Source organism: Saccopteryx bilineata, chromosome X (genome assembly GCF_036850765.1).
Source record: "Saccopteryx bilineata isolate mSacBil1 chromosome X, mSacBil1_pri_phased_curated, whole genome shotgun sequence".
NCBI classification, from domain to species: Eukaryota; Metazoa; Chordata; class Mammalia; order Chiroptera; family Emballonuridae; genus Saccopteryx; species Saccopteryx bilineata.
Window position 1 is genome coordinate 104,246,595 of NC_089502.1, and position 25,093 is coordinate 104,271,687.

The 25,093-nt window shown below is 39.8% G+C and overlaps 1 non-coding gene across 1 annotated transcript; it reads left to right on the forward strand.

Moving 5' to 3' along the window:
• The first annotated feature begins 24,694 nt into the window (after nucleotides 1-24,694).
• LOC136317960 (U6 spliceosomal RNA) lies at nucleotides 24,695-24,801 on the forward strand. Its single transcript, XR_010727948.1, has one exon. It is a non-coding gene; the product is annotated as a U6 spliceosomal RNA (small nuclear RNA).
• The last annotated feature ends 292 nt before the right edge of the window (nucleotides 24,802-25,093 follow it).

Consider the following 25,093-nt stretch of genomic DNA (forward strand, 5'->3'; position numbering starts at 1 on the left):
AACTCCAGCTGGGCTTGTAAGCCTTCCTGAAAGATCCATTCATTGAATGGACTAAAGGTGGAAATGGTTGACAAGGCAGGCAGAAGATAAAATGCATTTGCTGTGGGTGCTAGAGCAAAGAGAAGCCCAGACTGTCCATGATTTCATCCACTGGGGTTCCAGAGAGGAAGAAACACCAGGGTGACTGTATTTTTTTTCTGCTGGGGCTTCAGAGATGAGGGAAGCTTAGACCGTCTGGGTTTTGTTTGCAGGGCTCCAGAGAAGGAAGAAGCCTGAAGTGACTAGGTCTCTTTCTGGACCAAAGGAGCAGTGAGATTGAGGAGCAAATGGGAAGATACTAAAACAAAGCAGCAACAGAATGAGGAATCACAACCAGTGTTACCATGGTCTGTCTGCAGCCCACACTGGGCAGAGACAGAGAAAACCAAAGTGCAGCCCCCAGCCTCCCAGACCCCACCTCCCTCACTGCTCTGGGTACAGAGAGTGGCAGAGACAAACCCCCACAGCCAACTCTCCGGAGCCACTCTCATCCCTCAAGAACAGAGGTGCTCTGTGCCTGGTCCCCTGGTCTGTTAAGACATGCCCAGTGCAGGAAAAAGCCAGCTTAGGTCTGCAGCTTGGTATTTCTTGGGCCCAGCAGAGGCAGCCACAACCTCTGGTTTATTTGTTGTTCCTAGAAAGTTGCTCAGGGCCAGTCACAGGCAGGGTCCTACACTGGTCTGTGCCAGGTTCTTTCCAGGGAGGCCCACAGCTGGCACATCCAGTAGCCTGCTGTGGAAAGCATTGGTTCAAGACCCAGAAAACCTTGCTGATGGCATGTTGTAAGGGAGGGCTTATTGGACACCAGGCCCAGCACAAGTGAGTTCTGATTTCTGTGATCATCACATGCACAGCAGCTTGCATGTGCACTGGACAGGGTAGAGCTCCATGGTCAGTTAGCCTAGGTCCCAGATATCCTGCCCCACTGGGCTCAGTTCTACAGTGAGAAGGAATAAAGGCTTGGAGCATAGACATTCAAGTTGTTGGTTCCTTGGAGCCTATTTTTGTGACTGGTTGAGGAGCTTAGCCACTTTCTGCAGGGGCACAGCCTATCTCAGAGAAGGACACTATCAGTCTCCCTCCCTGAGACCAGGGGCTCGCCAGCTGGAAGAACTTCTGCAGAAGAGACTGTTGGCCCCACCCAATCTGAACCTGCTGCTCACCATGCTGAGGAGAAATAGAATTGGAGTATCAAGCGGTGTCTGAGGGATTACGATCTGGAGTAGGGGCCACTTTCCCAGTACTGAGCTCCTGACAAAGATGCCTCTTAAGAAGGAGGTCCCACAAATGTTGTCTTCCCAACTTCAGTTGCCCTAACCTTCCAAGCTTGAAACCTGCTGAAGGGTTGGTGGCATGAGGCCAGTCTCAGCCCACACTGTAGTTTTTCTACAGAAGACTCTGTGAGAAGACCAGGTAGTTGCAAGAGGGGATGGAGCAGCTGAAAACTGAGGGCAAATCTTATGAAGCTTGGGCCCTTTCACAGAGTTGTTGTCAACTCTAAGCAGGAGAAAGCTAATTCTTATACACAGGTTGGCACCTCCCACACTGCCCAGACACAGAAAACACAGACACAATAGTGAACAGAAAAGTTGCACCAAACAGGTAGCTCACAATGAGTTACAAACAACAAGCCATACCTGAACCCCAACCAAGAGAACCCAGAACTAACACAAGCAGTAGTGGGTGGCAGACTACACCAATGCTTGACTCTGTTAGCTACACAAAAGGCACACACAAAGAAGGAATCCAGCAAGCATCTGAAATTATGGATAATAAATATGCCCAACAGGAGAGACACTGCACAAAGTCTAATACACATGAACAAGTTTGACACTTAGAGACAGCCAGTCTGAAAGAATAACCCCACTCATGAGAGAGCCAACTGCATTCAATACTCACATACTGCAATAGTGTGAATATAAAACTCAAGAAGCATTCCTAGAGCAAGGAACTCAGGTAGCCTGGAGGTCAGTACCACTGAGCCCATCTTTATTATAAAGATGCTACAAAAAAATTGAAAGTCAGAGCAAAGCTACCTAATACACAGAAAAAAAGAGAAGACAAAGAAATATGACCCAAATTAATCAACAAGAGAAATTCCAAAAAAGAACTAAATGAAATAGAAGTAACTAAACTACCAAACACAGAGTTTAAAATAATGGTTATTAGGATGCTCAAGTATCTTAGAGTAATAATGGATAATCACAATGAGAACTTAAACAAAGTGATAGTAAGCATAATAAAAGAATGTTGAAATTATAAAGAACTAATCAGAAATGACAAATATACATACAATATCAGAAATGAAGACTACACTAGAAAAAATAAACAGCAGGCTGGATGAAGTGGAAGATCAAATCATCAATTTAGAGAAAAACATAAACATAAACACAGAAGCAGAACAGCAAAAATTAAAAAATAAAAGAGGCTCAAAAAGGCTGAGGAAACTCAAAGAGACCTCTGCAACAACATGAAGAGTGACAACATCTGTATTATAAAGGTTCTTGAAGTAGAAGAGAACAAAGGATAGAGAAATGTTTGAAGAAATGATAGCTGGAAACTTTCTTAAATTAATGAAGAAAAACAGCCACACAAGTTCAAGAAGAATAGAGAGTCCCATTAAACATGAACCCAAGGAGGCCTACACCAAGACATATCATAATTAAAATACCAAAGTTCAGAGAAAAAAAGAAAATATAAAAGCTACAAGAGAAAAGCAGTTAATTACTTACAGAAGACCTCACATAAGAATGGCATCTGACCTCTCAACAGAAAGACTTCAGGCCAGAAGGGATGGGCAAGAAATACCCAAAGTGATGCAAAACAAGAACCTACAACCAAGACTACTCTATCTAGCAAAGCTATCATCTGAAATTAAAGAGGAAATAAAGAGCTTCCAAGACAAAAGAAGGGCTCAAAGAGTACTGGTCCACCACACCAGTACTGCAAGAAGCATTAAAGAGTCTTCTATAAAAAGAGCAAAGCAAAAAAGAAATAGAGAGAAAGAGGGTTGTAGGTTTAAAGAATAAAATGGCAACAAATAAGTACATATCAATAATAACCTTAGATGTAAATGGATTAAATGCCCCAATCAAAAGACATAAGGTAGCTGCATGGATAAGAAAACAAGACCCATTTATATACTGTCTACAGGAGACTCACCTCAGAACAAAAAATAAACATAGGTTAAAAGTGAAGGGATGGAAAAAATATATATTCATGAAAATGAAAGAAAAGCTGGGAAAACAATTCTTATGTCTGACAAAATAGCCTTTAAAACAAAGGCTATAGTAAGGAACAAAATAGTTCACTATATAATAATTAAGGGAGCAATCCAACAGGAGGATATAATCATTGTAAATATTTATGTACCTAATATAGGAGCACCTAAATATATAAAACAGATTTTGATTAATATAAAAGATGCGATCGACAACAATACTATAAGAGTAGATTTTAATATCCCACTAACATCAATGGATAGATTCTCCAGACAGAAAGAGCAGCCTTAAATGATACACTAGATCAATTAGATTTATTTGATATCTTCAGAACATTTCTCCCCAAAGCAGCAGAATATACATTCTTTTCAAGTGCTCATGGTACATTTCCTAGGTTAGACCACATGTTAGGACACAGAAAAAGTCTCAATAAATTTAAGAAGACTAAAAGCATATCAAGCATCTTCTCTGATCACAATGGCATGAAACTAGAAATCAACTACAATCTAAAAACTGAAAAACATTCAAACACTTGGAGGCTAAATAGCTTGTTATTATATAATGAATGGGATAACAACAACATCAGGGAGAAATAAAAATGTCCTTGAAAGAAATGAAAATAAACACACAACAACCAAAAATCAATGGGACACAGCAAAAGCAGTCCTGAGAGGAAAGTTCATAGTATTACATGAATATTAAAAGGCAAGAAAAACTCAAATAAACAATCTAACACAGCACCTAGAAAAAGAACTAGAAAAAGAACAACAAAATCTTGAAGGAGAAGGAAGGAAATAATAAAGGTCAGAGTGGAAATAAATAATATAGAGGCTAAAAAAAATACAAAAAAAATCAATGAAACCAAGAGCTAGTTCTTTGAAAAGATTGACAAACCTTTAACCAGACTCATCAAGAAAAAAAAGGACCCAAATAAATAAAATTAGAATTGAAAGAGAAGTAACAACTGATATCACAGAAATACAAAGGATTCTAATAAAATACTATGAAGATCTAAATGCCAAAATATTGGACAACCTAGGCAAAATGGATAAATTCCTAGAAACAGACAATCTTCCAAACTGAATCTGAAAGAATCAGAAAACCCACAACAAATGAAATACAGTGGTGCCTTGAGATACGAGTTTTATTTGTTCTGTAACCGAGCTTGTAAATCAGTCAACTCGTATATCAAACAAATTTCTCCTATTTAAAATAACTGAAATAGATTTAATCCGTTCCAGCACTGTGAAACATCCCCAAACCATCCTAAATTATAAAAAAAGACATGTTTATAATTAAGAAACACACATGTATATTTTACCAATGCATAACAAAATATATGAAATAAAAGAAAAAGTGTTATTTAGTACTGTATTCTTACCTTGGAGACAGACGAGTGGAGCTAACGGAGGTGAAAGGCAGAGGGGGAGGGAGGGAGGAAGGGATGCAGGCACTGTAGACACGTAAGGTAAAACTGCACTTTCTTAACACTAAGTGTATACTAATACTGCACTTTCTTTACTTAAAATGAAACCACAAAAACTTAATTGTAAAAAAAATGCACTTTCTTAACTTTAAACTTAACCTAAGTTTAAGATTAAGTATTTTTCATTTAATCATCACCTGTTTTTGCCTTTTTGGCTGCACTTTTGGCACTTTCACTTGCAAGACTTTTGAATAAAAATCTATCCAAAGAGGTTTGCTTTTGCCTGCCTTTTAAAATGTTACGGAAATGTGACAAACAAGTGTCATTAAAAAGTGCTGAAGCACAACCAGTTGAGAGTTTTTCTGAGTGTTTCTTTTCAATGAAACTTGAAAGCTTCTCTCACATTGCCAGCATGTCTTTAATTTCACTTGTAGAAATCACTTCCTCCGACTCTACCTCCTCCTCACTACTAATCTCTTGCAGAAACTCGGTATGTTGCATCATCTGTAGCTCCTTCAACTCCTTAGTTGAGAGTTCCTCCTCATGTTCCTCGAGCTCATTTATGTCACCCTCATCTACCCCCAGACCCATTGACTTTCCAAGGGACACAATCTCCTCCAATGCTTCTACCTCGGTCTCGGTCTCTGGTTTGAATCCTTCGAAGTCCCTGTCTGCAACAACATCAGGCCATAACTTTTTCCATGTTGAGTTCAAGGTTCTTCTTGTAACCTCTTGCCATGCCAAGTCAATAATTCATACACATATTACGATGTTGTAGTGATCTTTCCAAAACTCTCCAAGGGTTAGATTTGCATTCTCAATCACCTCAAAGCAGTGGCGAAACAAGTGCTTTGTGTAAAGCTTTTTAAAGTTGGAAATTACCTGCTGGTCCATAGGTTGCAAGATTGAAGTCATGGTGGGTGGGAGGTAGAGGACTTCCACGAATTTGAACTCATTGGGAATGTCATCTTCAAGACCAGGTGGGTGGGCTGGAGCATTTTTAAGGATTAGTAATGCTTTCGTTGAGAGTTTATTTTCTTGAAGATACTTCTTCACTGCAGGACCAAAGACAAGATTTACCTATTCAATAAAAAACTGCCGCGTAACCCATGCCCTATTATTGGCGTGCCACATAACCTGCAGTTTTTCTTTAAGAATCTTGTGAGTCTTAAATGTTTGAAGATTTTTTGGAATGATACACTAGCAGTGGCTTTACTTTACAGTCACTGCTAGCATTTGCACACAATGCAAGGGTCAGACGGTCTTTCATGGGTTTATGGCCTGGCAGCTTCTTCTCCTCTACGGTGATAAAAGTCCTCTGGGGAATTTTTTTCCAAAACAATCCTGTTTCGTCACAGTTGAACACTTGTTGGGGGATATAGCCTTTCTTTGTGATAAGCGCAGCAAAACGTGTGATGTACTCCTCAGCTGCCTTAACGTCAACACCTGCAGCTTCACCATGCCTCACCACTGAGTGGATGCCAGATCTCTTTTTAAAATTTTCAAACCAGCCATGATTTGCCTTAAACATATCTTCTGCTGCCTCTTTTGAGGTTGATGGTTCTTTCTTCTTCAAGTTGCCGTGAATAATATGTACCTTTTCACATATTACAGTCTCTGTAACTTTATCTCCTGCAAGCTCTTTCTCTTTCACCCACACCAGCAGAAGCTTTTCCATTTCTTCATGGATATTTGTCCTTAATTGGGCCAGAACTGTAGTTCCTTTCACTGGATTTGCACTTTTTATGGCATCCTTTTGTCTAAAGATGGTACAAATTATAGTTGTATTGCGGTCGTACAGCCTTGCCAGTTCAATCACTCATACACCACACTCATGTTTTTCTATTATTTCTTGCTTTACTTCTATCGACATCATTCTCTTCTTCTTCTCACTGCTGTCCTTTATACTCACTTTCTTTGGCCCCATGATAGCACACCAAAAAAAAGTTAGTAAAAAATGCAAAAATGATGCAAGAATGAGTCCAGCACATGAGATTCGACTTGATTCTGCAGGTAACACGTGAAAAAGAATGAGATGCTTATGTTGTGTTGCTGATACTGGACCCATGCACCAATGCACCAACTAATGGCAGCTTCCTGAATCATGACTCGTATCTCAGAATTTTGCCTGGATCTCGAACAAAAATATGGACCGAGTCGCTGCTCGTATCTTCAAAAATTCATATGTTGGTCTGCTAATATCTCAAGGTACCACTGTAGAAAGTTATCAAAAAATTCCCAGCCCTGGCTGGTTGGCTCAGTGGTAGAGTGTCGGCCTGGTGTGCGGGAGTCCCGGGTTCGATCCCCAGCCAGGGCACAGAGGAGAAGCGCCCATCTGCTTCTCCACCCCTCCCCTTCTCCTTCCTCTCTGTCCCTCTCTTCCCCTCCTGCAGCCAAGGTTCCATTGGAGCAAAGTTGGCCTGGGCACTGAGGATGGCTCTGTGGCCTCTGCCTCAGGCACTAGAATGGCTCTGGTTGCAACACAGCAATGCCCCAGATGGGCAGAGCATCACTCCCTGGTGGGCATGCGAGTGGATCCCGGTCGGGCGCATGCGGGAGTCTGTCTGACTGCCTCCCCATTTCCAACTTCAGAAAAATACAAAAAAAAAATTCCCACAGTTCGTTGCCCTGGACAAAAATGGATTCAAAATGGATCAAAGACTTAAACATAAGATTTGAAACAATAAATTGCATAGAAGAAAACACAGGCACTGAACTCATGGACTTTGGTGGTAAAGAACAATTTATTTGACCCCAAAGGTAAGGGAGGTTAAGGCCAAAATAAATGAATAGAACTACATCAAACTAAAAAGCTTCTGCACAGCAAAATAAACTGACAACAAAACAAATAGGCAGCCAACTAAATGAGAGATAATATTTGCAAACAACTCCTCCCTTAAAGGGTTAAGATCCAAAATAACTCACAAAGCTCAGCAACAAATAAGCAAATAATCCAACTAAAAAATGGGGAGAGGACCTAAACAGACATTCCTTCCAAGGGTCTTGTTTACTTATCCATGCAGCTTTCGTATGACTTTTTTTTTTGTATTTTTCTGAAGTTGGAAATGGGGAGGCAGTCAGACAGACACCTGCATGCGCCCGACCAGGATGCAGCTGGCACGCCTACCAGGAGGCATGCTCTGCCCATCTGGGGCGTCACTCTGTTGCAACCAGAGCCATTTTAGTGCCTGAGGCAGAGGCCACAGAGCCATCCTCAGTGCCCGGGCCAACTTTGCTCCAATGGAGCCTTGGCTGCAGGGCGGGGGGGAGAGGCTGAGAGGAAGGAGAGGGGGAGGGGTGGAGAAGCAGATGGGCACTTCTCCTGTGTGCCCTGGCTGGGAATCAAACCCGGGACTCCTGCACACCAGGCTGATGCTCTACCACTGAGCCAACCAACCAGGGCCTATCTTATGACTTTTGATTCAAGCATGTAATCAATTTACATTTAAGGTTATTATTGATTTGTACTTTTTTATTGCCATTTTATCCTTTCTTCTTTTAGAGAAAGAGACAGGCAGACAGGGACAGACAAGAAGGGAGAGAGGTGAGAAGCATCAACTTATAGTTGCAGCACCTTAGTTGTTCATTGATTGCTTTCTCATATGTGCCTTGACTGGGAGGTTTCAGCCAAGCCAGTGACCCCTTGCTCAAGCCAGTGACCTTGGGATCAAGCCAGTGACTTTGGACTTCAAGCCTGAGACTTTTAGGCTCAAGCCAGCTACCATGTGGTCATGTTCTGATCCCATGCTCAAGCCCATGAACCCACATTCAACCTGTGAACCTTCCCTCAAGCCACATGAACCCACACTCAAACCAGCAACCTCAGGGTTTTGAACCTGGGTCCTCAGCATACCAGGCCAATGCTTTATCCACTGCGCCACTGCCTGGTCAGGTTTCATTTTATTCTTTAAACCTATAATCTTATTAATCCACTTTTTCTTTATGTCTTTTTCTTTTTTTTTTTCCTCTTCTTATAGCAGGCCCTTTAACATTTCTTACAGTACTGGTTTGGTAGTAATGAACTCCTTAAAACCATATTTTGTGTATTTGTCTGTTTGAGAAGCTCTTTATTTCACCTTCAATTTCAAATGATAGCTTTGCTGGATAGGGTAGTCTTGGTTGTAGATTCTTGTTTTGGATCACTTTGAACATTTCTTGCCAATCCCTATTGGCCTGAAGTATTCTGTTGAGAAGTCAGATGTCAGCCTTATGGGAGCTCCTTTTTGGGTAATTAATTACTTTTCTTTGGAAGCTTTCAGTATTCCTTCTTTGCCTCTTATCTTTGGCATTTTAATTATGATGTGTCTTGGTGTGGGCCTCGTTAGGTTCATCCTTAATGGGACTCTCTGTGCTTCTTGTACTTGTGTTACTTTTCTTTATCAGGTTAGGGAAGTTTTCAGCTATGATTTATTTTAACAAGTTCTATATCCCTTTTTCAGTCTCTTCTCCTACTGGAACCCTTATGATGCAAATGCTGTTTTATTTCATAATGTTGCTGAGGTTTTTTAGTTTCCTCAGCCTTTTTGAGCCTCTTTTCTTTTTGCTATTCTGCTTCTGCACTTTCATTTATCTTATTCTCTAAATCATTGATTGATCCCTCATATTATCCAACCTGTTTTTGATTCCTCCTAGTGCAGTCTTTATTTCAGATATTGTATTTGCCATTTCTGACTGGTTCTTTTTGTATCATTTCAAAGTCCTTTTTTAATGCTTTCTATCTCTTTGTTTAAGTTCTCGTTGTGATCCCATTCTTACTCTAAGATACTTGAGCAACCTAATAACCATTATTTTATATTGTACATCTGGTAGTTTGGTTACATCCATTTCATTTCATTCTTTCTCTTGTTGATCAGTTTTGGTCATATTTCTTTGTCTGCTCACATTGTCTGTGTATTAGGTAGGTCTTCTCTGACTCCCAAATTTGTTATGACATTTTTATTAGGAAGGTGAGCTATGTGATACTAACTTCCAGACAACCTGAGCTCTTTGCTTTAGGAATGTTTATTGAGAGTTATATTCATCCTCCTGTTGTAGTATGTGAGTCATGGATACTGTTGGTGCTTTCATGGGTGGAGTTAACTCTTCAGACTGGTTGGCTATAAAGGTCAATCTTGATCACATGTATGAGACACTGTGTCATGTCTGTCCTCTCTGATGGAGTTATTTTCCTGTGTCTGGTGCCTGCTGGACTCCTCTTTTGGGCATGCCACATGTGTAGCCAGCTGAGTCTGGCACTGGTGTGTTCTGTAACCCACTACTGGTTTTATTGGTCCTGGGACCTCTTTTAAGGCGTTCAGGTATGGGTTGATATCAGATGTTGTTTGTAACTCACCATGGGTTACTTGTCTCTAACTAGCCCTCTGTTCACTGTTTGTGTCTGCATTTTCTCTGCCTGAATGCGTGTGGGAGGGGCCAACTTGAGTATAAAGATTGACTTTTTTCTGCTTAGAGATGACAGCAGATCAGTAGCATTTTTATACAACAACAATAAAATGTCAAAAATAAAAATTAATTAAATAATCCCACTGACTACTGCAACAAAAAAATAGAGTCCTGAGAAATAAATTTAACCAAGGAGATAAAAGACTTGTCCTCTGAAAATTATAAGGCATTGAAAAGAGAAATTAAGGAAAATACAAACAAGTGGAAGCATATACCGTTGTTCCTTGTCATATCACAGTTCATTATTCATGGTCTCACTGTATTGTGGATTTTTAAATTGTATATATCTAATTTTGTATTGCAGATTCCTTTGTGGTATATAAGTATTTTTACATATTTATTATTTTAATTATTTTGCAGTACAATAAGCCTAAAAATTGAAAACAATATAAAAATATTAATTAAACACATTAGTATTCATTGGTGAGTACCCATATAGAATTTTATATGTTGTTAAAATTAGATAGGTTTAAGAGTGTAGAAAGTGTTTAAGAGCATAGGAAGTGTTTATAAGAGTGTGAGAAAGGTTAATAAAAGGGTGAGAAAGGTTTATAAGAGTGTGGGGAGGGTTTATAAAGCCTTAAAATATATATAAATAATAAAATAAATATAGGGTCACTATTTAGCAGACTTTCACCTATCGCAGAGGGTTCTGGAACCTAACCCCCATGATAGATGAGGGACCACTGTACTGTGCTCATGAATTGAAAAAATTAACATCATTAAAATGTCCATACTAGGCCTGACCTGTGGTGGCACAGTGGATAAAGCGTCGACCTGGAAATGCTGAGGTCGCCGGTTCGAAACCCTGGGCTTGCCTGGTCAAAGCACATATGGGAGTTGATGCTTCCAGCTCCTCCACCTTCTCTCTCTCTGTCTCTCTTCTCTCTCTGTCTCTCTCTCTGTGTGTCTCTCCCTCTCCTCTCTAAAATGAATAAAAATATATATCTATAAAAAAATGTCCATACTACCCAAAGCAATCTATAGATTCAATGCAATTCTTATAAAACACTAATGAAATACTTCACAGATCTAATATAAATATTCTAAAAAGCTATAGGGAACCAAAAAATAACTCAAATAGCCTCAAAAATCATGAAAATAAAGAACAAAGTGGGAAGCATCACAGTTCTTGATATCAAGCAACAATACAAGGCCATTGTAATAAAAATGGTTCTGTACTGGCATAAGAATAGGCATAGAGATCAATGAAACATAATAGAGAACCCAGAAATAAACCCACGCCTTTGTGGTCAATTATTATTTGACAAAGGAGGCAATAGTATACAATGGAGCAAAGACAATGTCTTTTATAAATGGTGTTGAGAAAATTGGACAGATATATGCAAAAAAATGAAACTAGACTACCAACTTACTCTGTTCATAAAAATAAACTCAAAATGGATAAAAGACTTAATTGTAAATCACAAAACCATAAAAATCTTAGAAGAAAACAGGCAGTAGACTCTCAGATATTTCTCATAGCAATTTTTTTTTTTGCCTATATATCTCCATGGGCAAGAAAGATAAAGAACAAAATAAACAAGTAGAACTATATCAAACTAAAAAGGTTTTGCACAGCAAAATTAACAAAATAAAATAAAAACCCACTCAATGGGAGAACACACTCGCTGATTTGTTTAATAAGGGGTTAACAACCAAAACTTATAAAGAACTTCTAAAACTCAACATCAGGAAGGTAAATAATCCAATTTAAAAATGGGAAAAAAGAACCGAATAGACACTTCTCCAAAGAGCACATACAGATGTCCAGTAGGCATATGAAAAATGCTCAATGTCACTAATCATTACAGAAATGCTGATTAAAACCACAATGAGATACCACATCATACCTGCCAGAATGGCTTTCATTAACAAATCAACAAAAAAAAGTTATGATGGTGTGGAGAAAAGTGAACTTTCCTGCACTGTTGATGGGAATGCCAACTCGTGCAGCCACTGAAAAACAGTATAGTGCTTCCTCCAAAAATTAAAAATGGAACTGCCTTATGACCCAGCTCTTCCACTTCTAGGAATATATCTTTAAGAATCACAAAACAGCCTGACCAGGTGGTGGCGCAGTGAATAGTGTCGGACTGGAATGCGGGTGACCCAGGTTTGAGACCCCGAGGTTGCCAGCTTGAGCAAGGGCTCATCTGGCTTGAGCAAAAAGCTCACCAGCTTTGACCCAAGGTTGCTGCCTCGAGCAAGGGGTTACTCGGCCTGCTGAGGGCCCATGGCAAGGCACATATGAGAAAGCAATCAATGAACAACTAAGGTGTTGCAATGAAAAACTGATGATTGATGCTTCTCACCTCTCTTCGTTCCTGTCTATCTGTCCCTATCTCTGACTCTCTCTCTCTCTATCTCTGTAAGAAAAAAAGAATCACAAAGCACTGCTTGGAGTTTATGATGGCAGCAGAGTAGGCAGATGCACAGAATGTCAGCTCCCACCACCAAACTGGATTACAAATTAATTTAGGAACAATCATCGTGAAAAACCAACTTTGGACTAAAAGAACAGGTCTTGAAAACCAAGGAGCACAGAAGAATTCACACTGATGCTGATAGGGAGTGCAGGGGCATGGTAGAGGCTTCCCTGCACCCAGAAGTGAGGGGAGGCTGAGGCTGAGGGTCCAGAAGGGCTCTCATTACAAGGAGAGATACCCTGAGAGACAGGGGCCCACAGTCTCAGAACCGGAGACCCAGCCTAGAAATCCAGGGACTGGAGGAGACAAACAGACAGCATTGAGTGGGGAGAAGAGCAAAAGTTCTGTATGTGGGAAGTGGCTGGGGTGTCTTAAAGGGACAGAGCAGAAAATATTGCTCAAAGCCACTTGCCTAGGGCTCTGGGGGCTAGGAGGACTGAGAGGACTAACTTGTCTTGCACAAGGAAAGTGGGGAGAGGGAGATAAATGGTGATGGGAAAAGGAATGCATCGGCTGACTTGAGAAGGTGACTCATTCTCCAGTGCGGAGGTGGCCATAGCTGGGGGACGAGTTGATCCCTCTACCCAGCACAAGCCTAAAGTGGTTCTGGGTGTCCCACCTCCAAAATATCTCCAGCTACAAACAGCATGAAAGACACAGCAGAAAGCAGGAAGTAAGGGGAAGGGGCAGTGACTAAGGTTTCCAGGGAGACTTGAGATACACCTCCTCCTTCTGATACCAAAAATAAGATGCCCCTGGAGAGCAACTGGCAGAACAAAATTTCACATTCTCAGAGGTCACATCCACCGCATTCCTGAATACAATTTCAAATAAACCTTCTGCTGAGATCAGTAAACAAGCTCCCTGCTGAGTTAAGCAAACTGAAAGAAGACAATTTAAGACTTTAAAGCGGCTCTACTAGTTAAGGAGACCACAACTTGAACAAGCCTACAAGCCACACACAGAAACAATGGGAAGACAGAGGAACTTAAGCTATATAAATCAACAAGAAAAATTCCAGAAAAAATATCTGGATGAAATAGAAGAAATCAAATTACCGGATGGAGAGTATAAAATAGTGATTGTTAGGATGCTTAAGGATCTCAAAGCTACAACGGATGGACTTAATTAGCACCTAAATAAAGAAATTGTAAGCATCAAAAAGCATACAGAAATCAAATAAAAAACCAGACAGAAATGACAAACACAATATAAGAAATGAAGATTACATTAGAAGGGATTAAAAGCAGGCTGGATAAAGCAGAGAATCAAAGCAGCAAATTAGAGGACAAGATAAGCGAAAGCTAGAGTGACATCAGAGAAATGGCACAATCAGGAGCACTCCTAATACCTCTCCCCAAAATTTCAACAAGTTCTTCAACTAGAGACAAAAAATGATCCCAGGAGCGTCTGTACATCCCACACACCAAACAAGAAGGTATGATCGGGCGAAAAGGTGGCTAAATATATAATCGACCCTGAAGGAAACAAGATGGAGAACGGAACACTCCTCATTCTTTACTAACCTGAGTAAGGGCTGCTTTCACTTGGAACTGAGAGAAAGTGAGGGCTGGGGGTATGGAAAGAGCTGGGCTGGAGCACAGACATTCAAGCCGAAAAAAGAGTGTGCCAGCAGCGACTCAGCCCACGCAAGCTAACAGTGGGTCTGGACCCTGGGAAAGGCAGGCAAGCAGTGGCCTCCATTACCCCCAATATCCTGGTCAGTGAGTGCAGACAGTGTGCGAATGGTTCCCCCTAGCACTCTGGGTGTGGGCACCCACATTCCTGGACAGAGGGGCAGAGTCAGAGACTTCTGCGTGGGCTGCAACCAGAGTCTCAGTGTAATCCTTGCTCCCTGGACAACAGCCCATGGGGAGTGCATGAAAGCGAACTTCCCTACACCCAGACCTCTCCAGGTGGGCAGGGCGCCTCCACCAGCCATTCAGGCTAACAAAGAACATCCCCAGGAAAGAAAAAATACAGAAGTGCTAGGGGGAGAAACGTGCAGGGAGCTTGCAGTCTCTGGAGCAGATCTGTAGATCCAATCACTGAAATTAGCATAACCCACAGTCTGCTCACTGCCCAACTGGCTTACGCGGCTCTGGCTGACAAGGTCCTCTTTCTCAGGTCAGCGATCTAAGACAAGAGACGTGATATTTTTTAGTGTCTCTTGCTCTGCACGTAGTGCTGGGGGCAACTTCCTGCAAGCCAATACAAGGTGAAAAACACATTCCTATGGAACAGACCTCAAATAACACTGCAGAAGTTGGGAAGGCTAGGCTGTAGGCTATTTAACAAGGGAGAAGCCTGCAGAGAGCAAACCCACAGAATGTTAAGGCAAATTTAACTAGATATAAGTGGGGAACCTTAGAAAGTAGCCTGACACAAAACTGAAGGCTTTCTCCCTTAAATCAGGAACAAGACAGGGTTGCCCACTCTCTCCACTCTTATTTAATGTGGTGCTAGAGGTTCCAGCCAAAGCAATCAGACAAGACAAAGAAATAAAAGGCATCCATATAGGAAAAGAAGAAGTAAAGGTATCACCTTTTGCAGATGGTATGATCCTATACATCAAAAACCCAAAAAAATCCACAAAAAGACTACTAGAAACAATAAGCCAATACAGTAAGGTCGCAGGATACAAAATTAACATACAGAAGTCAATAGCCTTTCTATATGCCAACAATGAAACATTTGAGAATGAACTCAAAAGAAAAATCCCCTTCACGATTGCAACAACAAAAAAATAAAGGCCCTGGACAGTGGGCTCAGTGGTAGAGCGTCAGCCTAGCGTGTGGAGGACCTGGGTTTGATTCCCGGCCAGGGCACACAGGAGAAGCGCCCATTTGCTTCTCCACCCCTCCGCCGTGCTTTCCTCTCTGTCTCTCTCTTCCCCTCCCGCAGCTAAGGCTCCATTGGAGCAAAGATGGCCTGGGCACTGGGGATGGCTCTGTGGCCTCTGCCTCAGGCGCTAGAGTGGCTCTGGTCTCAACATGGCGATGCCCCGGAGGGGCAGAGCATCGCCCCCTGGTGGGCAGAGCGTCGCCCCATGGTGGGCGTGTCGGGTGGATCCCGGTCGGGCGCATGCGGGAGTCTGTCTGACTGTCTCTCCCTGTTTCCAGCTTCAGAAAAATGAAAAAAAAAAAAAGAAAAAAATACTAAGGAATAAACATAACAAAGAATGTAAAGGACTTATATAATGAAAACTATAAACCATTGTTAAGGGAAATCGAAAAAGATATAATTAGATGGAAAAATATTCCTTGTTCTTGGTTAAGAAAAATAAATATAATCAAGATGGCCATATTACCCAAAGCAATATACAAATTTAGTGCAATTCCCATCAAAATTCCAATGACATTTTTTAAAGAAATGGAACAAAAAATCATCAGATTTATATGGAACTATGAAAAACCCCGAATAGACAAAGCAATCCTAAAGAAAAAGAATGAAGCTGGGGGCATTACAATACCTGACTTCCAACTATATTATAGGGCCACGACAATCAAAACAGCATGGTATTGGCAGAAAAATAGACACTCAGACCAATGGAACAGAATAGAAAACCCAGAAATAAAACCACATATATATATAGTCAAATAATATTTGATAAAGGGGCAAACAACACACAATGGAGAAAAGAAAGCCTCTTCAACAAATGGTGCTGGGAAAACTGGAAAGCCACATGCAAAAGAATGAAACTGGACTACAGTTTGTCCCCCTGTACTAAAATTAACTCAAAACGGATCAAAGATCTAAACATAAGACCTGAAACAATAAAGTACATAGAAGAAGACATAGGTACTCAACTCATGGACCTGGGTTTTAAAGAGCATTTTATGAATTTGACTCCAAAGGCAACAGAAGTGAAGGCAAAGATAAATGAATGAAACCACATTATACTAAGAAGTTTTTGCACAGCAAGAAAAACTGACAACAAAATAAACAGACAGCCAACTAAATGGGAAATGATATTTTCAAACAATAGATCAGATAAGGGCCTAATATTCAAAATATACAAAGAACCCATAAAACTCAACAACAAACAAACAAACAATCCAATAAAAAAATGGGAAGAGGACATGAACAGACACTTCTCCCAGGAAGAGATACAAATGGCCAACAGATATATGAAAAGATGCTCATCTTCTTTAGTTATTAGAGAAGTGCAAATCAAAACTGCAATGAGATACCACCTCACACCTGTTAGATTAGCTATTATTAACAAGACAGGTAATAGAAAATGTTGGAGAGGCTGTGGAGAAAAAGGAACCCTCATACACTGTTGGTGGGAATGTAAAGTAGTACAACCATTATGGAAGAAAGTATGGTGGTTCCTCAAAAAACTGAAAATAGAACTACCTTATGACCCAGCAATCCCTCTACTGGGTATATACCCCAAAAACTCAGAAACACTGATACGTAAAGACACATGCAGCCCCATGTTCATTGCAGCATTGTTCGCAGTGGCCAGGACATGGAAACAACCAAAAAGCCCATCAATAGATGACTGGATAAAGAAGATGTGGCACATATACACTATGGAATACTACTCAGCCATAAGAAATGATGACATCGGATCATTTACAGCAAAATGGTGGGATCTTGATAACATGATACAAAGTGAAATTAGTAAATCAGAAAAAAACAGGAACTGCATTATTCCATACGTAGGTGGGACATAAAAGTGAGACTAAGAGACATTGATAAGAGTGTGGTGGTTACGGGGGGAGGGGGGAGAAGGAGAAGGAAAGGGGGAGGGGGAGGGGCACAAAAAAAACTAGATAGAAGGTGACAGAGGACTATCTGACTTTGGGTGATGGGTATGCAACATAATTGAATGACAAGATAACCTAGACATGTTATCTTTGAATATATGTATCCTAATTTATTGATGTTGCCTCATTAAAAAAATAAAATTATTTAAAATAAATAAATAAATAAAACCCAGAGATTTGGTCTGCCCACAGGCCAGTTTCTACTGAATCTCCCATGGGAATGAAGTATCAGTCATATTTTCAGGAAACTGGGGCAGGGCGCAGTTTTGGCCTCAGTGCCAGATAAATGAGACACTGTCACCCTCCTCCCCAAGTCTATTCAGCTTTCAGATTCCTGATCAAGGCTGCTTACTTCTCAGCAAGGCCCAATCTCTACAGCATGAGGCAAGAGAGATTCCCAAGGGTGAGGCAGTTGATCTCCCCCAGGCTGCTGTCACACAGAGGTGATTGCTTCACCCAAGGAAGATGGCAACTGTGGTATATTGGAGAGTGATTCTGCACAGGTGTTCTGGTAGCTGCCCTCCAGTGTGTCTCTTCCTGGGCCACCAAGTTCACACTTTCCTCACAAGAATTTTGTCCTTTCAACCCTCCCTGTGCCAGAGCCAATAGTAAGTGTCTATGAATGAGATTTTCTGCATTGGCCTTTTATGAGAGTTCCTGCATCTCTGAGATCTCCTGTCTCTTTCTTGCAGACAGAAACCTTGACTTTGTTCACTGCCAAATGCTATGTGGGCACCTCTTCTAGTGTCTGGTGATCTAGATTGGAGCTTCCAGCCTGGGTCTTAGGACCCACACCTGTTAGGGAAAACCTCCCCACTGTCCTCTGGATCCTCAGTTGCTACTTGTTCCTGGGGGGAGGCAGCCCTTTTTACTAGTCTTAATGTGCCTTCCCCTGTCAGTCCTTGGTTATAGACTCTTTTTTTAGTACTGAGTTGCTTTTTCAAGAGTTGTTCCTTTGTTCCCTTTTATTTTAAAAAATTATTTAGAAAATTAAATTAAATAGGGTGACATTCATCAACAAACATATATAGGGTTCAGATAAACAATTTTATTGCATTTGAATTATTGTGTTGTGTTCCCATGACCCAATGTTAAATTATTTTCTCTAACTGTATATTTGCCCCTTTTTCCTTCCTTGCTCCCAAACCCCTTCCTCTGGTAACCACTTTACTTTTACCTATGTCCATGAGTCTCATTTTTATATAATTGTTCTTAAATTTAGTTATAACTTATTTCATCCTGTGAATAGGTGAGTGGAATGTTCATCCACCTACTTCTTTGCCATCTTGGATCTCTAGAACGAATATTATTTTCTTAAAAAAAGAAAAGAAAAAGTGTTGGTGAAGATATATAAAAACTGGAACCCTGTACACTGTGGTGATCATGTAAAATGGTGCAGCCAATATGAAAAACAGAAGGGTAGCTTCTCAAAACATTAAAAATATAATTACCATGTGATTCAGCAATTACATTTCTAGGTATACATCCAAAACAATTAAAATCAAGGTCTCAAAAAGATATTTGTACACCCATGATAATAGCAGCATTTTCCACAATGGCCAAAATGTGGAAATAATTCAGATGTTCATAAATGGATGAATAAATAAACAAAATATGGTATATTCATACAATGGAATATTACTCAGCCCCAAGAAGGAAGAAAATTCTGACATATGCTACACAGTGGATAAACCTTGAGGATATTATGCTAACTAAAATACACCAGTCACAAAAAGACAAATACTTTATGATTTCACTTGTATAAGGTACCTAGAGTAGTCAAATTCATAGAGACATAAAATAGAATGGTGATTGCCAAGGCCTGGCAAAAGGGTAATAGGAGTTGTTTAATGGGTATACAGTCTCAGTTTTGCAAGATGACAACGTTCTTGTGATTGCTTGTACAACACTGTGAATGTACTTAGCACTACTGAACTGCACATTTAAGAATGGTTAAGAGTGTAAATTTTATGTTATGTATATTTTACCACAATTATAAAAATTAAATGTAATAGGTACTAAAAATAAATTCATGTTTATTTAATTTGATAGATGAGCAGAAATGGACTAATCCTCAAAAATCATAAACTACCAAAATACAGCCAAGAAGATATAGACAACCTGAATACATATATATCATTTTTTAAAAATGAGGTATACTGTATTAAAATCTTTCAAAAAATAAAACTTCAGGATCAGATGGTTTCACTGGGTGATGTTAACAAACATTCAAAGAAAATAACACCAATTTTATATAAATATGGATGGAAAAAGAGGGAATACATGTCAATTCATTTAATGAAGGCAGAGTTATCCTGACACAAGACAACACAGAGACTGCATACAAAAAAAAAAATTCTACAAACCAATATCCGTCCTGAATGTAGACTCAAGAATATCCCTCCACAAATTTTAACAAATGAAATTTAATCATATATCAAAAGGATAATATGCCACAACAAATTATGATTTATTCTAGGTATGCAAGTCTGGTTCAATATTTCAAAATCAGTCAATATAACCCAGCATATAAACATGATAAAGAAAATAATGATATTTATCACCATATTATTTTTGCTCTTTATCTTGCTGAAATGTGGGATTGCCACATCAATTTACACAGGAAGAAAACAAAGGATTTAACAAAATCCAACATCCATTTATGATTACAAGAAGAAAAATGTCTCTCACTACACAAGGTACAGAGAGTAACTTCCTCAACTTGAAACGAGCATTTTAAAAATGAAAACCTTAAAGGTAGCACTATAGTTATTGGTAATAAGGCTATTTTGTGCTGAACTCAGCCTATCAGTAATTAATGTTGTAGCTGAATCAACATTATTGTTCTTATTATGATTGCAATATACTCTTCAGCAATAACCATCAGGAAACTTTGACAAGATAGAAGCTTATTATTTACAAGACCTAGAAGTTACACAGCACACCTAAGACCACAAAGCTAGGTTATGAGAGGAAGGGGAAGAAAAACAGCAAAAGCACACAGGCCTTAAGTTCTTCTCTTATTGGAACTAAATTGAGGGTAGGGGCCTGGGGTTTCATGGACTCACTTTTTATTGGTGAATTTAAAACATAAGAGCCAGAATTTAAAGTGTAGAAAGAGCATTAAAAAAATAAAAGCTTAAATGGTCAGTTATTGAAATCAGCCAAGGTCTCTAAAGTAAAAGAGTCTCAATGTGTGGAGACACTTTAATCTAGAAGAATGACTGGCAATGTGTTTATTGGAGAAAGCTTTCTTTGAAATGGATGTCTGGGCAACAAAAGCAAACATTAGGTACTTGTATTACAAAAGAAATAAATAAAGTGTTAGGGATTACACTACAAAGGCTAAATGCACTATCTCTTAGACTGAGGACAGGCAAGGATATCTACTCATAATAGTACTAAAATATCTAGCCACTGCAATTAGGCAAGAAAAGGAAAGAAAAGTAATACAAATTAGAAAGGAAGAATAACTCTCGAAATAACTCTTCATTTACAGATGATATAATTGTCTATGTAGAAAATGAAAGGAATCTGCCAAAACAAAACAAAACAAAACAAAAAAACAAACACCCTAAAATAAGTAGTTCACAATACAGGATCAGCACACAAAAAGTCATTTGCATGTCTATACACTGTCTATGAAAACATGACAAATAAAACATAAAGCAGTACACATTACAAATGCTCCAAAGGAAATTAAATACCTATATATAAACCTAACAAGAAGTGTATAAAATCTATATGGTGAGAATTATGCATTGCTGATGAAAGAAATCAAAGAAGACTTGAATGTCAAGAGATAGGGGAAGAGGATGCTTGGCCAGCCATCTCACCAACATTCAACTAACAAGGAGGAAGGGTAGAGGTATGTGACCTCTCTGTTATACATTAAATAGAGGATACTGGATGCTAGAGAATATTGATCCAGAGAGCCTAATATTAAGATATTCTAGAAAAATTACTGAACCTTTCAAGAAAAAATATTTTGTGCATTTATAGATTTAAAAAAAACTTTTGACTTACAAAATTAAGATATCTAGATCTTTTGAAAATTTCAACATTGGGAGACTAGAATGCTTCCAAGTACCACCATGACAAGGCCCCAAACTCCATGAGAAAACAAGCCCCTTTATTTGGCACCCTACCATATGTATCTCTTCATCTGGCTGTTGATTTATAATCCTTTTCCTTTAATATATTTTTATAATATACTAATAATCTGGTAAGTGAAATGTTTCTCTGAATTCTGTGATCTACAGTAGCAAATTGAACCTAAGGAGTGAGTCTTTTGAACCTCCAATATAGCCAGTTGGTCAGATAAGGACAATAAATATTTGACAAAGGGCTTCTGGTCAAGATGGTGAATAGGTAAGTGAGGTACTGTACTTTCCTCCTCATGTGACCACATGACCACATCAATGTTACAACTAAACTACAGAACCACCTGAAATCCAGCTGAACAGAAGTCTTATAACTAACAACATGAAGAAGAAGCCACATTGAGACTGGCAGAAGGGCAGAGATGTGAAACGAGCTGGTCCTAAACCCATGTGTGGCACTTAAATTTTGGGAGAAATATGTCAGCTGCAGAGGTTCCCCCTGAGAAGCCAGGTGTCTCAGCCTCCTAACCTAGGGTTCCAGTGCCAGGAAAAGAAGTTCCCATGATTTCTGGTTGTGAAAACCAGTGGAAATTGTGGCTGATTGAGACAGAGGGCTTCTGGAGTCCCAGGCATTACTCTTAAAGGGTTCACACAGAGACTTACTTGAACTCACTTGATCTGAGCTATAGTGCTGGGGTGGCAGCACAAAGGGTGTCAAGAACATTGTCTGGCTTTGGGGGTAAGGGTGGGAGGGGGAGCTTTCTCCCAGACAGAAGTGCTGGAATAAGCTGTTGCCCCTTTACTGAGCCTCTTCCCATAGAGCTGGCAGGCAGGTACCATATCTGAGTCTCCATCAATCTTGCTAACATTGTTTGCGCCCATGCTGGTAATTTTGCTGAGGTCCCACCCCACCCAATTTGCAGGCTCACCCAAGCCATTTTCAGTGGCTTTTCCATATGAAAGGCTGGTCTTGGCTCATGATGGAAACTTTCCTAAAATCCCTCAAAGGTCCACAAACTGCAAACAAGCAGTATCTGGCCTCAGCATGCCCAATACATTTTGCTAAGTGGTCCCAGGCTGGGCAGTAGTGGCAGCGAGTCTTGATTTGCAGCTTGGCCTCTCCTGGGCACCTCTAAGCCCAGCACAACTAGCAACCATCTGCAGATCACTTTAAGCTCATTTCAGGTAGTCCTAGCCAGGGCACAGGCAGTGGCTGACCTTGGCCTATACCTTCCATGAAGCTTCAGAGCCAGCAAACCCAGTGGGTAGCTTCAGACCATACTAGAGCACTACCCAATCACCTCCACAAGTGACACATTCAAGGGGAAATCTCAGCAGGTACCACACCCACTGAAGTTAGTTCTCCTCCATGGGTTAGGCCCATGCACAGTAGTTTTTCTCCTCAACTGTGGTAGCAGCCAGTCCTTGTAGTAGACCGACCTGGAGATAAACCTCTCCCATTGATGTGCTAACAGAAATCAAGGCTCAACTACAACAGGAGTGTGCACATAGCCCACAGAGAGGGTGTAGTGGAGAAGCTGCACCACTGGGCCCCATAGGACACCCATTATATAAAGCAGCTCTACCTAATACATAGGAACAAACACAGGGAATTAGCCAAAATGAGACAAAGAAACATGTCCTATATGAAAAAGAACTCCAGAAAAAGAACTAAATAAAGTAGAGATGAACAATCTATCAGATGCAGAGGTCAAAACACTGGTTATAAGGATGCTCGATGAACTTAGAGGAAGAATAGATCAACACAGTGAGAACTTCTACAAGGCGATAAGAAACATAAAAATGAAAATAGAAAAAATATTTAAAGGACCAATCAAAAATAAAGAAAACAATATATAAAAATAAATAACTGAAAAGGAGAATATGTTATAGGAAATCAATAGTAGAGTAGATGAAGCAGAGGATCAAATCATCAATCTGGAAGTTAAGGAAGCAGGAAACACCTTATTGGAATAGCAACAAGAAAAAAGAATCCATAAAATGAGAACATTTTAAGGAGACTCCAAAACAACTTCAAGTGTTCCAACATTTCTATCATGGAAGCATTGCAAGGAGAAGAGAGAGAGCAAGAAATTGAAAAACTATTTGAAAAAATAATGATGAAAAACTTCTCCAACATGGAGAAGAATGTGCAGAAAGTCCCAAACAAGATAAAGCTAAAGAGGCCACACCAAAACACATCATATTAAAATGTCAAAGTTTAAAGTTAAAAAAAGATCTTAAAAGCAGCAAGAGAAAAGCAGTCAGTTACTTATAGAGGCACTCCCATAAGACTGTCAGCTGATTAATCAACAGAAACCTTGCAGACTGGAAGGGTTGGTAGAAAATATTCAAAGTGATGAAAATCCAGGCCTGCAACCAAGATTACACTATGCAGCAAAACTATCATTTAGAATCAAAGGAGAGATGAAGAGCTTACCAGAGAAGAAAAGGCTAAAGGAGTTCATCTCCACCAAACCAGTATTACAAAAAAATGCTAAAGGGTTTTCTTTAAGAAGAAGAAAGAGGTTCTGGGCAGTTGGTTCAGTGGTAGAGCATCAACTCAGCATGCAGAAGTCTCAGGTCTGATTCTTGGTCAGGCCACACAGGAGAGGCAACCATCTGTTTCTCCTCCCCTTCCCCTCTCCATTCTATCTCTTTCTTTCTTTTCCTCCCACAGCTATGGCTCAATTAATTCAAGCACACTGGCCTCAGGTGCTAAGGTTGGTTCCGTGGGGCCTCCAACCTCAGGCACTAAAAATAACTCAGTTGTGAGCATGGGCCCCAGATGAGCAGAGCATCAACCCCAGATGGGAGTTGCCAGGTGGATCCTGGTTGAGGTGCATGTGTGAGTCTGTCTATCTCCTTTCCTCTCACTTAAATAAAGAAGGAGGAGGAGGAGGAGGAGGAGGAGGAGGAGGAGGAGGAGGAGAAGGAGAAGAAGAAGAAGAAGAAGAAGAAGAAGAAGAAGAAGAGATTGAAAATTTGAATAATAAAAGGTAATAAATACATATATATCAACAATTACTTTAAATGTGAATGGATTAAATTCTCCAATCAAAAGACACAAGGTGCTGAATGGATAACAAAACAAGATCCTTATATTGGTTGTCTACAAGAGACTTGCTTCATATTGAAAGATACAGACTGAAAGTAAAGGGATGAAAAAAGATATTTTATAAAGATGAAAACAAACAAACACACTGGAGTAACAATACTTATCCTAGACAAAATAGCCTTTAAAATAAGACCTATAGTGCTCCCTTCAGCAGCCCATATACTAAAATTGGAACTATACAGAAAAGATTAGCATGCCCCTTGTGCAAGGATGACACACAAATTCATGAAGCATTACATATTTTTCCAGCACCCATTTATAATAAAACTTCTCAGCAAAGTCAAATACAGGGAACAACCTCAAAATAATAAAGGCCATAAATGACAAACTGACAATCAATATCATACTCAATGGGAAAAAATTAAATGAAATTCCCTTAAGATTAGGAGCAAGACAGGGGTTCCCCCTTTCACTATTCTTATTCAATATCACAGCAATCAGACAAGAAGAAAAAATAAAAAGCATCCAAATTGGAACAGAAGAAGTAAAACTGTCATTAATTGCTGATGACATGGTACTATGTATAGAAAACACTAA